The sequence below is a fragment of the Protopterus annectens genome, chromosome 10.part0 (assembly GCF_019279795.1).
Source record: "Protopterus annectens isolate FY-2018-M chromosome 10.part0, PAN1.0, whole genome shotgun sequence".
Classification (NCBI taxonomy): domain Eukaryota; kingdom Metazoa; phylum Chordata; order Ceratodontiformes; family Protopteridae; genus Protopterus; species Protopterus annectens.
This window is the reverse complement of record NC_056744.1, coordinates 582649973-582668562: the sequence shown is the minus strand read 5'-3', so window position 1 is coordinate 582668562 and position 18590 is coordinate 582649973.

Here is an 18590-nt window from a genome sequence, read left to right as displayed (position 1 = left end):
GTCACAGGTTACTAAAACGGTTATTGCCTGTGCCACTTGGACAGATACCCACTGAGGCATGTATATCCTGTGACCTGATGTAGACTCATCCACATATACACACACTGATACTTGCCAACACTGGCACTAGACCCCTACCTAGCTATGTAGTGATACTGAAGTGTATGGCTTACATTGCACACACCACACAGCATTTAGGGTGAGGTGTGTCCCAGGTTACATGTTACATGCAGAACATCCCCAGACATGTACATTATGTTAATGGGGGATGTAATGGGTGTATATGGACAATACGCAGTGTGACATACCTTCATCTACACATTAATAGACACATAACAGGCAGACACATATCCAAGATACCAGGGCCTATCGCTACTAACTAACTTGACCGTGTGTCCAATGTGTTACAGATAGGCTGCACACAGCATATGCATAACTGGCTTGGATTGTGGTATCAGTTACCTGTATGGTTGATGGTGAAAGTGCTAACCATAACATGGTACATAGGACATATGCCAGGTGTACCTTAATGTAATGACAGTGTACACAGCACCCACATCCCCCTGTGGATATTGTACTCCCCAAAACCCATGATGACACTCTGCCATACCCACCATCACACATTGGCCCCGACTGTGATACAACCCATAGTATACCCCAACAGTGGTACTACAGGGATATGCATCTAATGCACATGCAACATGCGTAGTAGGGGGTTGCATTCTCATGCCTCATCTATGGGCAGCAACAACACTATCTGTACTACTGTGTGACAATGGGCATTGTAATAGGAGTATGTGGCCTTGGAATGCTGTACCCTACAGATACACGGACATGCACAACTACACACACATGCCAGAACACAATGGGTTTCCCATGCCTGTCAACCCATTTGTAAAACACTGTTGTGCTGGTACTGCAAAGCTTGTGTAGCTGGTAAGGGGAGGAGCTTAACATGGTACATGTAATGTCCCATACAGCAGCAGCCACAACTGACTATGGCAATGGGTGTTGCATTGGTTGTGAAGGCCCTCATGGAACTTCCAAGTACAGGTGTGCTAACACACAGACACTGCTATACTCAGTCATGCAGACATACACATGTGTCAGTACATGGGTGCATCATTGAAGGTGGTCATAGCGGTGTACCTAGCTATTGTCCAAGGGGAGATGGGTTGTGTAGGGGTTGTGTGTACAGTGGTATCCTGCCATCTGCCAGGTGGCAGCAGACAATCTATTGACAGACACTACTGTGGTGACCCTCAGGGTGCAAATGACATGCATCAGCCAATTCTCCAGGTGCCTCCTGCACATGGCCACTGATGTGATCAAGTTGACAAGTATGCAACATGCATTAAAACACATGGTTAGTGTCTGTGATGGAGACCTGTACCCAAGCATGTTCTGTTGACTATGGTAATATAGTGAAGGTGCCAGTGGCATGTGGTGAGTACAGGGTGACATCTCCTATATGTGCCAGTTCTTACACAGCTGGGTAGACATATCAGTGTTAGTCAAGATTAGGTTGCCTGTACATATCCAGCTGGATACCTGCCATCTGCACATCTGTACAGGGACTGACAGTCATCAGCTTGGCAATTAGCTATGCAGTAGGATGAGTGTGTTGAGAGATAGATGTTTGACAACAATATGTATGTCATAACTATGTCAGAAGCCCTCACTAACATCTGCTTTTCAGATGGTAGTCTACAGTTGCATTCCACACGACGGATCATTGCCCAGTAAGGGGTATATACTGTGACACAGCTCACACACCAGGGTTACAACAGGGAGGCCTCAGTGCCCAGCTATGCCTGTAGGTGTGCCTGTTGTCAGTACTATATTTAGCACTCTGCTCTTGCCTGGGTAGGCACTGTCAAAAGTAGTACTACCATGATACACTACATGCCAATGTGACAGCAAGTACCCTGGGCTACTACACCTGTATGTAACACATTCACATGGATAACAGTGCTGTACAGGCCTCATATACATCTGAGCCCCACACATGACACTCACACCACTTGCTACTGTAATGACAGTACATAGGCACATGTATTGTACATGGCATTACATACACTTATTACAGATGTCATTACCCTGCTATGTTATCAGACTTGGTGGTGTTACCTGGTTACTAGGGCTAAGCCATGCTTAGCAAGTATCAACATTGCTGCAATATAACAGCTGAGCTGATTTGCGCACTGGTAAGTGAAGTCTTCAATGTGTAAGCGTCTGTACATTTACCCATAGCTTTGCACCGCTTAGCTTCACTCAAATCCACCCAAACCTGCTTAAAGCTGCTCAAAACTGCTTTAACCACTATATATCTGACAGCTGTTGTTCTGCCCAACAACAAAATGAACAGCCCTTGCAGGATAAAACCCAGGACCCTGTACACTAAAGTCACAACACTTAACCACTACACCATGACCACTGTGAAGATAGCTGTTGTTTTACCAATATAGCTGTCAATACACATATTGAGTAGTATTGAACAATTGCCTTTACTTCCTATATTGTGTAGTCCTTGTTATTAATATGACTATTGCATCCCATATGTTGTTTTATCATAGTGTACACATAGCAGATACATGCGGTGAGATACATCTGGAAGGGTATACACAACTGTGAGGTTTACACATGACAGGAATATGGTTATATACATATAATAGGTCTATAGATGTCTACATGTACATACACATGTATACACATACATATGTCTGTATACACACTGTAGTGTGCAACATATATATGCCCATGTGTACATCTATTCATATGTACACACACACACACACACACACACACATATATATATATATATATATATATATATATATATATATATATACACATGTATATATTGATATATGTACATACAGCTATATATGTATGCACATCCTATGTGTACAGATATGCCTAATTATGTGAGTATATATGTAGATATCTATAACTATATGTGCATACATATCTAGTCTGATATACCTATTACTGTTGATGTCCATACATATATGTGCATGTGTGTCTATCTGTATATGTGTAGACATATATTGCTCTGTATATGTATATCTCTGATTGTTTATATGTATATATATATATATATATATATATATATATATATATATATATATATATATATATATATATATATATATATATATGTACATATGCAAATCCATCTATGTATGTTGATATGTATATATCTATATAGATATATGGATAATTATATATACATATATGTTTCCCATATGTCCTGAACATGGAGTGGAGCCCTACCTCAGCCCCAATATTCCAGCAGTAGCTTTGTTGCCTCACAGCAAGAAGTTCTCTCATTCGATTCTCGACTGGAGTGCGGGGAGTGCCTTTTGTGTGGAGTCTGCATGTCCTCCCCGCAGTCTGGTGGGCATTCAAAAGACATGTGTAAATGGGCGTGCCTTCGTTAAAGGTTGAACATAGAGCTGGCAACTCGGCGTTCATCAAAATCTACTGCCAATCATTAGCGGACCGGAGTTCCGCTGTGGCGACCCCTAACTGGAAAAAGCCGAAAGACAACAACAACTTAGTGTAAGGGGATGTCTGATATGTATTGCAGGTATATTTGTGGACTATTGCTACTATAATAGGGATTGTCTTCACAGACATGGTGTGTGTGGGACGTCACATCTACTTTTTACATGTGTGCCATTGGCTACTTGCAGACATCCTAAGGACATCATAGTACAGCACCACTGCTAGCACAGTAATGCTTCTGTGGACTACAGCAGAGATATGGCCAATATATTTGGGCAATCTGACACACACTGGTCAGTCCAGAAGTATACACAGAACCCCTTAGTTCAGGACATGTGGACCAAGCCTGACAATGTGGATGTTAACAGCCATGTAGATGGGTATATCACATTCATAGATTCAGAGGTTCATAGGTTGGTACTAGGCTATCGGCCCTAGGGCCTATACAAGCCTAGCCATAACAATTCCCTGGCTATTTCTTCCCACACTATTTACTTCCCTGGACCCCTGCCTAGCAAGGCGACTGACATGATCCCCGGGGTGAATTTCCTTTCTCCCATCCAATCATCAAGGTTCCTTTTAAAGAGGGCCAAGGAGGTGCTCTACTTGACATGTGTGGGCAGTGTATTCCAGAGTCTGGGAAGTCTCTGGGTCAGAAACCTATCCCTCCAGCATGTTTTGTTTATTGTGATGATAAGGTTTAGATCCCTAGAGCATGTGGCTCTGAGGGATTGGGATTTCTTTAAGTGTAGCATGTCCAACAGCTCTGGGTTTTACATGGCCTTGTATGTTAGGCAGAGATTGCCTCTGAGTAGACGATATGCGACAGAGTATAGCTGGAGTTTTTTAAGGCAGTCAGCATAGGGCATCTGCTTTAGGCCCGTGATTCTTTTAGTGAGGTATTTCTGAGGCCTTTCCAGTTGTTGCATATGTCTTGTGAGGTACATACCAAATGGGGTGTTGTATTCTATAATAGGTTTAATGAGGAATGAGTACAGTGGGACAATTACCTCCTTTTTTCTGGATGAAAAGCCCTTAGTGATGAGGTTTGCCACATAGAAAGATTTTTCACTGTTGTGGTGATGTGGTTATTGAAGATGAGACCACTGTCCACCTGTGTCCCTAAGTCTCTTATCACACTTTCCATGTTTATTGTACTGCTACCTATGTAGTAATTCACAGGTTCGTGTTTTTTTCCCAAAGGGGATAACTATACATTTCTTGGCATTGAGCTTGAGCCCATGGCTCTGGCAACAAGTAACTGTTTCTGTAAGGCCGTTTTGTAGGGTATCCACATCATTTGGGGATTCAATAATGGCTCCCAGTTTGCAGTCATCTGCGAACTTTGCTAGCCAGAGTCCCTTAGTGTTGGCCTGAACTTCAGAGAAGTAGATGCCAAACAAGAGCGGTCCCAGTACTGGACCCTGAGGTACTCCACTTGTCACTTGCCTCGAGCTGGATATGGTCAGCTACTTTTACAGTGTGGGTTCTGTCAGTAAGCCAGTTAGCAACCCATCAAGTGATGTAGGGATTAATGCCCAGCTTAGTAAGTTTATTTATGATTCCAGAGTGGGGGATGGTGTTAAAGGTCTTTGCAAGGTCGAGATAGGCTGTGTGGACTGCCTTACCCTCATCCATGGCTCTGGAAAATGATTAAAAGAAGTCAATCAGGTTCAGAAGACAAGATAGGCCCTTCACGAACCCAAACTGGGTGGGGTCCAGTGTTTGAAGATTGCCAATATCTTTGTTTATAAGTGCCATGATAATACATCCCATGACCTTGTAAATCAGGCTCATCACACTGATGGGGTGGTAGTTCCCGGGATCCAAGGTGGATCCCCCCTTGTGGAGTGGGATAACTGCAGCTGTGCACCACTCAGTGGGCACGAAGCCTGAGGTGAGGGTATGATTAAACATGACACTTAGGTGAGGTGCCAGTTCATTTTGTCGTTCATGTAGTACACTGCCCGGGATATCCTCTGGTCCCACGGATGCAGTATTCTTAGCTTTGGAGAGTGCGTTTTTTACCTGTGTGACTATTATTACTGGAATTTGGCAATCTTCCGGTATTGAGATGGGCCATTTAGGGGGTGAGAGGGGGTGAAGTTAGCACTGAATCGATCTGTCAGGATATTGGCAATATCCTTGGGATCAGTATATTTAATGCCATTCTGTTGTAGCTCAGAGCAGATCTGAGCATTGCCATTTAGATTCTTGACATAGTTATAGAATGCCTTGTGGTTGTCTTTGGAATCTTTGGCAATTTTATTTTCGTAACTAGCTTTGGAGGATTTTACGAGGGATCTCAGCTTCTTACTGATGCTGGTAAGGGAATTTTTTGCAAAGTGGGATTTTCCTCTTTTCTGCAATAGTTTCTTCCTTTTGTTATAAAGTTTGTTTATGGCAGGGGACCACCAGATTGGCTTCCTTTTTTTGGAGGAGAGCATCTTGGTTCTATTTTGGATTGCACGATTCATGCATGAGTGGATGTGCTCATACAGTGCCTTAGTGTAGGACTCAGCAGTCGAACTTTCAGTTCCCATCTGCATGGGTGTCATGAAGTTTGTCACTTCTGACATGAGTAGCATGAAGTTGGCTTTGGAGAAGATTTTTATGGAGGTTTCCTTACTGGGGAATGGGGGTGGGATGTGGATGTTAAGGGTGATTAGCTTATGGTCTGACCTGACCAACGAGGGGATGACCATAGGTGTGGAGCTTCGATTTCCCATGTTGGTAATTACCAGGTCTAGGATATTGGAGCCCCTGGTGGGACTATGGATTAGTTGATCCAGGGCATTGGAATTTATGAATTCCAAGAACCATTGGGCAAAGGTGTTGGTACACGAGTAGTTTTCCCAGTTAATGGCAGGGTAGTTGAAATCTCCCAGTATTAGGGTGTTTGGTTGTATCTTAATATTTTCCAGTATGTTTAGAAAGGTGTAGTGAGAATCTTGGAGCATGGCGGGGGATCTGTAGCAAGCTACAATTTGGATTGCAGTCTTATCTAGTGTTAGTTGCACCTGAAGAATTTCAGACACATTGTGTTGGGCAACTAGCCTGGTGGTGTGACTATCCTTGGTGAATATGGACACTCCTCAACCTTTAGTGTTTCGATCCTGGTTTGGTGGCCGAAAAGTGTGGTAAGAGATGTAGCCTGGTATTGCAGGGGTGCTCTCTGGAGCCTTGAACCAAGTCTCAGTTATTGCACAGATATCAATTTTCTCCATTTTTAGGAGTGCCTTAAGAGTATGCATTTTGAGGTTTAGACTTCTAGCATTGAGTAGCATTACCTTCAGATTGTGCATGCTTGCACCTGTTACGGTGGTGGTTTTGTCCTTTGAACTTTGCCTAAAAAAAGGCACTATAGGGGTGTCAAGAGCATTAGCTAGTAACCTGAATCCCAGGGTCTACAGGTGCAGACCATCTCTGGAAAAGCATCGTGGTCTGTCGATCATGTCATCCCAGGCAGATACTGGATCTCCTTTGAATGACACCAGAAGCTTAGCCAATTGTTGAAGTCAATCATTTTGTCCTTATATTGTGGTGTCATTCTGGGCGAAGGCAGGATGCTACTCAGGGCTAGGGTCATACCTGCCTGGGCCACATGATCCGAGAGCTCTTCCATGTCTCTTTTCATGTAATTCAGGGAGGTACGTCTCAAGTCATTCACTCCAACATGGACAATGACATATTTGTACTTGTGGAGTGACTTGAGTGCATGCGTTATGTGGCGGATCCTGGCAACCGACAGGCAGCTAACTGTAATTTTCTCCTTGTTCAGCCTGGTGAGTGGAACATCAGTGTGCCTGACTATAGAGTCACCTATGACTAAAGTGTTAGGTACGTAGTCTTGCCTTAGGGGCTGATGCTGGGTGGCACACTGGTGTTGTGAGCTATGTGACACTTTGATTGTGATTGGTGTTGGTTTGCGTTTCAGCTTCAGAGGTCCTTTTTGCTTCGGCAGGTTGCAGTTAAGGGCTTCTGCATATGTGTATTTATGGATTTTTTTTTTTTAAAAGTACTGGAGCTGTTTTCCCTTCCCTTAGCAAGGTACTTTGCAATTATAGGCTGTTTAGTGCCTATGATTAATTTCTCCCTATTAATAAGGAGAGTTGAGTGATTGTATCAGTTTAAGGCTTCCTAGTGCTTTCCAGTAGGTATTAGAGCAAGTGCTAGTCACAGGGATGCTTAAAGGTAAGATGAAAAAAATGGTTTATCCTAAACACTGCAGTGTGCACTAGAGAAGTACATATGAAAGTAGGTAAAATACGTTTTACCTGTCTAAAAAGTTAAGTTTTAGTGGAGAGTCACTATTTTTAAAACAGCAAAATAGATTGAAAGGGGGTGATCACTTTTGTATTCTGGTACAATGGAATACAGAAGGATGGCCAAGAAATTTAAATAGTTGAATGGGAGTGATTTCACAAAATGATAATTTTGTGCTTATTCACACAAGCCAGTAAAAGCAGAGAGGAAATGAGATATATGGTTAAATTAACGTAAGAGGCAGACGACTAGAAAGACAGTAGTATTTAAGAACACAATAGTAACAGGGTGGGTGGGAAAAATTTCTGCCTGACTCACAAGAGACAGAGCTGTGGTCTCTTTTGAAGTTTTAATATGCAGTTAAAAGCAGAATATAAGTGAAACACAAGGTAAAGAAAACAAATCACAGTATTCAAAATATAAAAAGGCAATAAACTAATACAAAATACAACAAATACAAAGCAAAATAACCTTTCCTTCACAGCAAAGTGTAGCAGAGTCTGGGTGAGCCTTTCCAATAAATACTGGTATACATTTGCCCCCATAGGTTATGCATTCATACACCCCTGTCTGTCCTGACACATAATAACTGCTGGTACAGAGGTGCCATCGCCACATACTATCCACTAGTTAGTGGCATACATCTATTGTGCATCTCACTGCTTTGTCTGACATACATGACTGTTATGGTGGCTTGGCAGCAGTACATCCGGCAAGTATCTGGACATGACATCTCACTGGGTAAGTATACTAAGCTGCTAGGCATGTAACAAAGCACTTGGCAGGCTACAGGCAGACAGCCTCAACACTGGCCTACATTTTCTATGGGGGAATACACATGTACCTGCATAGATAGCAGGCTCTACAGGCATGTCACTGCACAGAGTAACAGACACCTGTGTGAAAGTGCATAACTACAACCAATGTGAACACAGCCACAGCCACATATGGTAAGCTAGCGTAATATTAAAATATATGGACTATCTGATCAACACCATCCTCATATGTGCCACTCACACACCAACCCCACATATACTGGGCCGCTACACAGTGTGGTCCGATACATGTCTGTGGTATGGAACATGTGTATGTTTGGCCCTACAAACATGTAAGCTGATAGGGTAACATACAGTGGAACAGCATGCAACATCAGATAGAACAGGACCAAGAACAATGACATCTACCACAGTCTGTACACAGGCCAAGGTACATATTCACAGTACACACACTGTCGATAATCACCATAAGTACACAGGCCTCAGTACTGTACACACAACCACAGAATGCCAGGTTATGTCCTCAATATAAACACCTACTATATATAACATATGTAGCAGTCTGTCTCACTGACTTGTTATCAGATATGATGTCAACAAATATAGTGTACTGAACATATGCACCTCTTACTGCATGACATATGTACAAAGGTTGACAGAGCTGAAGCTGGAGGTGCAAACACAGGGTCAATATTGACATGTTGCTGTGATAATCTCATACATTTACTGTTGTAACAAGGTTTGTTGCAACATATGTCCTATGAGGGATATGAAGTCAGTAACTCTCACAGCTGTCACCATCTACTGACTGCAATCCTCACACTACCTTCTGCAGTTCACAGATAGGTGCTCTGTGGGTAACACAAGAAACACAAGGCACCACACACTGCCCAGTCTGCAGATGACCCTACAGATGGGGATTCCTCATAAACATAGCACTGACATGACAGATATTAGAACATGTAGGGCAGCCATAGCCACACACACCCTGTTAAACCAACATTACTCCAAATGCAGTATAGCAGCATGTACAATCTGTAGTCAAGTCAGGCACATCCCCCTCCTGTGTGTTGGCCTGTTTCCACAGTGTATGTTGTTAGAGGTAAATCCACAATCCATCTGTGATGCTGTTTGCCAAACAACAGATCTAGTTCCTGCTCACAGTGAATGAAAAGGCCCAACACCAACATGCTGTTCCTAGATATTGGTGTGTGTTTCCATGCAATTGGCTATGGGAATGTTACCACAGCTGTTTCACATGCAATCAGCCAGAGGAGGGCTGCAATTCATGCAGAGGCAATCAGCTGATGATGAGCATCACTTACAATACACATGCTGCTGCCTAAAAAAAGCTGGTGCAAGTTTCCACATCCACCATAGAGAGAGTGAGAGAGGCAGACAGAGGCAAAGATAAGTCAGGGAGGGGTGGGAGAGTAAAACTTAAGCATGTTTGTGTCACACACCTACCAGTACAGAGTATCAACCCCCTGACTGACTATGTATTAATATCACATGTCTATGCAGTTATTGGATGTCCCACATAGGTTACATGCTGAGTAGCCCTCCAAATGTATATGTGATGGTGAGTGACTTCTGCAACAGTGATATGTTAACTATACTGTAGGTGTAGTACATGCGCCTGCCCGCATGAACAGGTGTCAGCGTCAACACAGTTGCACTCTCACAGGGATCCACATACATTGACACACTTGGCAGGGTCAGGAATACAACTCATCAATAGTTAGATTGCCACAACACACTACTGTGCAGGTATTACATGCACCACAGGGGTTATACAGAGGGTATATGGGCAAAGGGTATGTGGAGGAGACTGACATCAGACAGCATGCTTCAGTATGCCAATGGGGGTTGTAGTGAGTGTGAATGTGGTCATAGGTATCATACACCATACACACAGACACAGAGTGCCAGTACTGACATGCATTGGTGCATTGCTTCACAGGTGTGTAGTGGTCAGCTGTGTCAGATGCCTATACAAGGCTAGTTGATGGGTATACCTTGGCATCAGGCCACATAGTAATGGTCTGCAGTGTGGATCAGGAGTGTAGTGCCTGGATTTGCCCACACAGGTGGGTATTGTATTCACCATCCAGTCACCTTGGTAACTATTGAGTGTGGCCAATGCTGTGCATTACTTGCCATGCATGTGTTCCTTAGTCCATGACATGGACAGTGTCTGGGACATGCACACGTCCCACTCACATTTACAGTGGCACGTGGAGCTGTATCTAGGGTGTCTGGCCCATGTTGTGTAAGCAGATTGTTATCATCAGATGTGCCAGTCCTGGCCTCATGTGGCAGGAACTGGTAATAGACAGCAGGTTGACCCTGCACCTACATTTATAGCATGATACAGGTATTCCCTGGTGTCAGTGGCATATGTTATGTCCTTTGTGGGTCACATTTGATGGCCCCACAGGTGTTGCAGGTGTCCAGTGGGGAACATTGGGAAGGTGCACTGTCGGCATGTACGAGTCTATTGGACTGATGGACAAAGTGCCATGCCCTCTGTAGCCCACAGCAATCATACCATGGTTACTATCAGTGGGCAACATGCAGGGTACTACCAACATAGCGGTTGCTGCCTAGGCAAGTGTGTGTGTGTGTGTGTGTGTGTGTGTGTGTGTGTGTGTGTGTGTGTGTGAGACATGGGTTGAAAGTGTTCTCTGGGTAATACAAGGGTTGTTAACTTTGTTCACCTGGCCTTGATGTCACATGTAGGGGTATGGATTTGCACCCCAGCCTCTCAGCTATTTCACATCTGTTATCCCTGTATGGTGGACATTATAACATATACTAGGGCCACCATAAAAGAAATGTGCAAATCCCACTCCGCAATGAGTCCAGTTGTTACACACTCACCGCCACCTCCACACAGGATATGAATGACAAACACAGACACACCTTTCATGTCTGGGATTAGAACTCCTACCTAACTAGTGTATTACACTACACAGTTATAGGACATGGCAAGGAGATTACTGGAGTACACCTTCCCCAAAGGTGTATTTCACAGTGAATTACATCAGCAGGATTGCCAAAGTAGGGCATTTGAATTGTAATGAGTGTGACTAGCCTCCCTACACAGACATAGAAACACAAACAAACATCCACACCTGCCATGTGTGAGAAGAGAACCCCTACTAGAGTTCTATATCACACTACAGCATTACACTGTTATAGGATGCGTCACAGGGATTATTGAAGTACTCCTTGCCCAATGTTGTATTTCACAGTGAATGACATCAGCAGGCTTGCCAATGTAGGACATTTGATTTGTAGTGAGGGTGAGTAGCCTAAAAAGCATTGCACTCTACACAGACAAAGACACACAGTTACCATATCTGGGATTAGAACTCCTCCCTAACTAGTTTATCACACTACAGCAGTACGCAGTTACGGGACATGCCATGGAGATTACTCGGCTACAACTTTCCAAATGGTGTATTTCACAGTGAATGACATCAGCAGCCTTGCCAAAGTAGGACATTTGAATTGTAGTGGGTGTGACTAGCCTAAAAAACATTGCTCTCTACACAAACAGAGACACACACACACACACACACACACACACACACACACACACACACACACACACACACACACACACACACACACACACACACACACACACACACACACACACACAGTTGCCATGTCTGGTATTAGAACTACTACCTAACTAGTTTATTACACTACAGCAGTATGCAGTTATATGATGTGTCATGGAGATTACTGGGCTACAGCTTTCCAAAATGTATATTTTACAGTGAATGACATCAGCAGCCTTGCCAAAGTAGGACGTTTGATTGTAGTGGGTGTGGTTAGCCTAAAAAGCATTGCTCTCTACACAGACAGTGACACACACAAACACACACACAGTTGTCATGTCTGGGATTTGAACACCTACCTAACTAGTTTTCCATACTACAGCAGTAAGCAGTTTTATAACACACCACAGAGATTACTGGGCTACAGGTTTCCAAAAGGTGTATTTCACAGTGAATGACATCAGCAGCCTTGCCAAAGTAGGGCATTTGAATTGTAGTGGATGTGACTAGCCTAAAAAGTGTTGCTCTCTACACAGACAGAAACACACACACACAGTTGCCATGTGTTGGATTAGAACTCCTACCTAGCTAGTTTATCACACTGCAGCAATACGCAATCATAGGATGCACTACATAGATTACTGGGTTATTACTTTCCAAAAGGTGTATTTCAAAGTGAATGACATCAGCAGCCTTGCCAAAGTAGGGCATTTGAATTGTAGTGAGTGTCACTAGCCTAAAAAGCATTGCTCTCTGCACAGACACACACACACACACACACACACACACACACACACACGCACACACACACACACACACACACACACACACACACACACACACACACACACACACACACACACACAAATGCCATGTCTGGGATTAGAACTCCTACCTAATTAGTTTATTACACTACAGCAGTACACAGTTATAGGATGCGCCAGAGAGATTACTGGGCTACAACTTTCCCAAAGGTGTATTTCAAACTGGTTAACCTCAGCAGGCTTGTCATAGCAGGCCTGTGTGGAGGGCAGTGTGTGTGCATGGGCTATAACCCATTCATCTAGAGGTTGACACACTACATGCAGACACACGCAGGGTTATATTCCACAGGTGCGTGTATACAGCTGCTAGATGTCTACTTCCTTATACAGTCATGTTGCACAGCTAGCACTTGCACCACATAGTCTGTAATGCTGACAGATACTGGTGGCTAATGTCTACAGTGAGTGACATTTAGACCTCATGTGGTTGCAGCCATTTGGCTGTGTGCAGGGTGGGACAGGCTTCATAATGGATGGCTCCTTGTCACAGTCACTCTCTTCCACACATCTATGTACGTCTACTTTTGGCTTATTATAGTGTGTTGTCCTTGCATATATGTCTGTATTCCTATCCACTATGTGTGCAAAGCATGACTGGTACATACTGAGGAGTGTCTGCACTGCCAGATATGTATGGTCCACTGTTGTTTGCAGACATGGGCTTCATTTGTGTAAGTGTGTGAGCATGCCCAGTATGACCTTTCAGTATGTTGTTGTCTGACATTGCCTTCATTTCTCTAAGTGTGTGTGAGCATGCCCAGTATGCCCTTCTGTATTGAATGTGTAGATCGATTCCAGGTAGTTTGTACTCCAGTGCAGACCTTTGTGTTGTACACCTGCAGGTAGCAAACTGTTTCTGCAGGGTATCCATCGATCATTTGGCAATATGGGGACAGAGTGTGCAGGGGATAGTGTGTACTCTAGGTGATTGTGTCTGTGCTGCTTCAGCTACATGGTATTGCTGTTAGCAGAGATATTCAGGCATGTGTACTGTTATACACTGTGATGTTTTCTGTCCTTGTGTACTGTCAGGTGAACATTCCTGCTCACAGTGATTTCTTGGGAGACAAGGATGACTGCAGCTGTGTGTGATATTGTGGGCAGACGCCTACATATTCATGGTAAGGTATGCTATTCTGGAGGGGGAGCTGCAGACACTTGCTGCTGGGTATGTGTATCCAGTTCAGCAACTTGGTACAGTGCTGGAAGAGGATCCCATACTTGTACATCCATCAACATGACAGTATGGGCCTTATATTGCTGTGGGAATACCTCACAGCTGTACAAATTTGCACAGGTTACCCAGAGACAGGGGCCATGAGTCAGGACATTACCCCTATTGTGGTGTACAGGCAGGTATGTAGCCACGCATTTATGTGTTTGCAGCCAGGGATAGTGTGTGCCCACAGCTTTGTGCTGGACCTTGCACATTCCATGCTGCCCATGTCCCTACCCCTCTTCTGTTATTATATCCTCTTCTTTACATTATGCATACATTCTCTGATACTTTCCCTAAGGTTATCACCCCATCACAGCTGTATGTTTGTGTTGGTTTACAGTTCATGCAGTGGGACATGGTGCACATGTTACTGTGTTTTTTACACATGGCCTTGCATATGGCTTATGTGGAGTGTGTTATGTTGTTATTTGGGTGCCCATGAAATAACATGCACTGGCAGTACATGTGAGACACAGGCCCTTGGCAGAGGCCTGTGGGCCATTAGGTATTGATGCGGGCCAGATGTGGCAGGCCGTTGCATTCTGTCAGTCCTACAGTCTCAGACTCCTATACAGTATATCCCCCTGGGGTGACAGGGTAGGTGTGCTAGGTGTTCATGCCAATACCTTCTATCAGTCTTGTTCAGGTGGTGTGGATGCTGGCAAGATGCTACCTATGGCTAGCAACAGACCTGCATGGGACACCTGCACTGCATGCTGCATTTGTTTGCTACTGCCATATACAGGTGGGGTCATATTGCACCCATTCTGCTCAGCAGGGATATGACCAGAGAGGTAACTCTGGGTGGTGTTTGCATGAGCTGGGTGCATATGTGCTATGGACACTACTTGCATCTGACACATGGATGTGCATTGGGTATTCCAGTTATGCTGGCATGAGCAGGTACATCAGCTGTTTCCTAGTACATCAGTCTTATCTCCTTTATGATCTGCAAGTGTTCGGGCAGACAACACAGGTATCCCCTACTACAGGACCATATAATGTGATGCATACCTGTATGTACAATTCCAAGGGTGTCTCCATTTCACAGTGACACAACATATACTTTATGTCTGGGATACTTCCCCCTGTGTACTGCTTGTATATCTAGCCCAACAGCCATGCCATGTCAATCTTTCAGATGGTGACACACATTAACACCATACATTTACAATGGCTTACTGCTAGCATGGGTTATACTGGTGGGTATTGTCTTTGGCACTGCAGTTGTGAGGACTTGTCCCTGTCATCAGCAGTAGTGGGCAATGGCCACCAGGTCTTACCTCAACATGCATACATGCTGACCACTCTTGCACAATATGAAACACACACCAACCTAACACACACATACCTGCATATTGTACAGATGCTACAACCTATCCTGCCACCTCTGTGCATCTGTGCTCCACTGGTATTGTACCTACATATACATGTTACTATATTTCTACATAGGGTTGTGGGGGGGTACACCTGACTGTTACTACATTTCTAAGTAGGGTTTGTGGGAGCACACCTGACTGTTTCTACATTCCTACACAGGATTGTGGGAGGGGGGCACACTTGACTGTTACTACATTTCTATGCAGGATTGGAGGAGGGGGCACAGCTGTCTATTTCTACATTTCTACACAATGGTTGGGAGGGGGCATGCCTGACTGTTACTACATTTCTACGCTAGATTGCGGGAAGGGGCACACCTGACTGTTTCTACATGTCTACATAGGAGAGGGGGGCAGAGCTGACTGTTACTACATTTCTACACAGAATTGGGGGGCACACCTGATACTTGTACACATTTGCTATGACTGTACTGGTATGGCAGGTACTCCATTTTATTCTGTATTCTAATCTATCATGCTGACTAGATGCATATCAGTGTACTACAGGTCTTAGCTTTGATTGACCTACATATTAGTTTCTGACTTCCTACCCTTCAGAACTAACATCCCACTGCCTGACCTGCTGTAGTCTGTCTATGTAGGCCTGGGGGGGAGGTTACACATAGACATAATTCAGAGGCCATAGCACAGCCTTTGTTTGTGTTTGTCTACACCTATCCTGCTGGCTGAGACTGTTGTTGGGTATGTGAACCTCCCTGACTGGCATGTGTGAGCCGTGTGGACACACATGTGGCCCAGCACATTTTCTGCAGTGGGTTTTGTTACCCTGTGTAGTACTGGCTACTATGGTGACACCAGTATTTGTTACAGATCTTATGGTGCCACTATAGGTGTCTACTATCTGCTGGCATACCATTCAGCCACCCGATTCCCTTGCATGCTCACATCCATACCATAGATACAGGTAACAACACATTCTACTCCATTCAGCAATTGGTAGGTTGAGTGAATTACCTTGTGGGTGTCCCAGTATTAAGGGGTGGTGCTGCAGGGCTGCCTATGTCGGATGAACATAGTACACTCCCTACACATGGTTGAGCACAGGTAGTATTATGTTTGGCATCCCTTTTACTGTATGTGTGAGTCAGAGGGAGGTGTCATTCCCTGGGTCCCTCCTGTGTCAGTGTATGTGCTATGCGTTGCCTCTTTGCCAAGGCCAGGGCATACTGGGCATGCCTCCTTCTGCCTACTGGGGCAGGCTCAAGTTGTTTCTCCTCCAAGTCACTCTGTGCCTATACAGGCATTGGCAATTGTGGGGTCTGTGTGCCCCTGCCCTGTGCTGTTCCTGCTGCAGCTGTTCCTGCAGGATCATATTGTGTAGCATGGCACATACGATGACAATTAGTGTACATGTAGTTGGTGAGTACTGCAAGGCTCCACTGGATGTGTCCAGGCACTGGAACCATGATTTGAGCATCCCAAACACATGCTCTATTATAATTCTGGTCTGTGCATGTACCTCATTATGGAGTTCTTGTTCGGGTGTGTGTGCATTTCTAATGGGTGTCATCAGCTGGCTGCAGTGTGTAACCAGCATCCCCCACTATGTGACCATAAGGGATGTCTCCATTGGCAAATCTCTGGTACAGCTGCATCAGATGCCAGATGTGGGAATCGTGATAGCTTTCAGGGCAGCCAGCACACACATTCATTATTATGCCCTGGGCATCGCACACGACCTGGCAGTAGATGGAGTGGAAGCCCTTGCGGTTGATGTAGATCCTACCCTGCTCACCGGATTGTGCCTTGATGAGTATGTGCATGCAGTCTATAGCACCCACTACTTCATGGTATTCTGCTATTTGGTGGAACAGTAGTAAATTGCTGTCCAGCACCTCACAGTTGTTGGGGAAATATACGTGCTCACCGGCATGTGCTGACATAGCATCCAGGAACTGGTAGAGTACCTGGATGCTGATACCTGTGAGTTCCCCATCATATCCTCAATTGGCCTTTGGAAGGTACCTGTAGCTAGTATTCTTAGGCCTACACATACATTGGTATCCACTGGGATGGGTTCCCTTCTGTTAGTTCTGTGTGTCAGGCGTGGCCGGCACAGCTCAACAATTTGTTGTAAGAGGCCCCTGTCCACCCTATAGCACTCCATTATCTCCAGCTCATGCAGCACCTGGTAGGCTACCCTGGGTCTGTACACTCTTCTCTGTCTTCTCATTGTGGGTTGGTTGACAGCATTCACATCCTCACCACCCTTAGCCTCTTCCACATGTTGTTGTATGATAGCTATTGCAGCCCCTATTATATTGTTGTTTTGTTTGTTAAAACTTCCCCACTTGTATACACTGGTGGTGTAGAGTATGGGAAAAAACAGAGGGAAAAGTGTTTGCATAGTTTATAGTAGTGTACTGGACTGAGCTGGCCTGCTGCCTGTGTAATTGACTGATTCTGATACATTTCAACTGCCAGATATGCTAGTTCTCCTAGATTACCTTTCTACTGCTGTTTTCCATTCCCATTGCCTTCCTGTTTAAGTCCAGGGGTGTGCTTGGCAAACACAATGCTCAAATGTGCACAGAGCTGCTATTTCCTGGTTTACTTTTTTTTAAAGCTTGGTGTGTGGTGCGCACACCTGCTTAGGCAACGTAAAGAGTGCTAGGCAGCCTCAGACACACCCCCTTGCTTAGCTGTGCCAAGCTTGGCGCAAACCCAAACCACAGGGCTCTAATCCGCTTACAGTATGCAAGACACCCCCCTATGATGTCAGCTAACTCCTAGGCTTGCACCAAGCTATTCCTGCTCTTACACTGTTGGGAGCTGACAAGCATGCAGGGGAAATCTGGGATTCACTATCATTCCCCTCATTTGCATAGGATTGCCTGCTAATGCATAGTTACATGTCCCACACTGAGCCTCGCCCCTTAGCAACCACTATTCATTGGCCATATTGTCTTTGAGTATAATGGAAGAATAGTGATTTTAGTTAGCACAGTAGACATATTGCCTAATCCAAGGCTTGCAGAATCCGGGGGATTATTTGGATTTCTTGAGCTAAGAGGTTGAGAGGT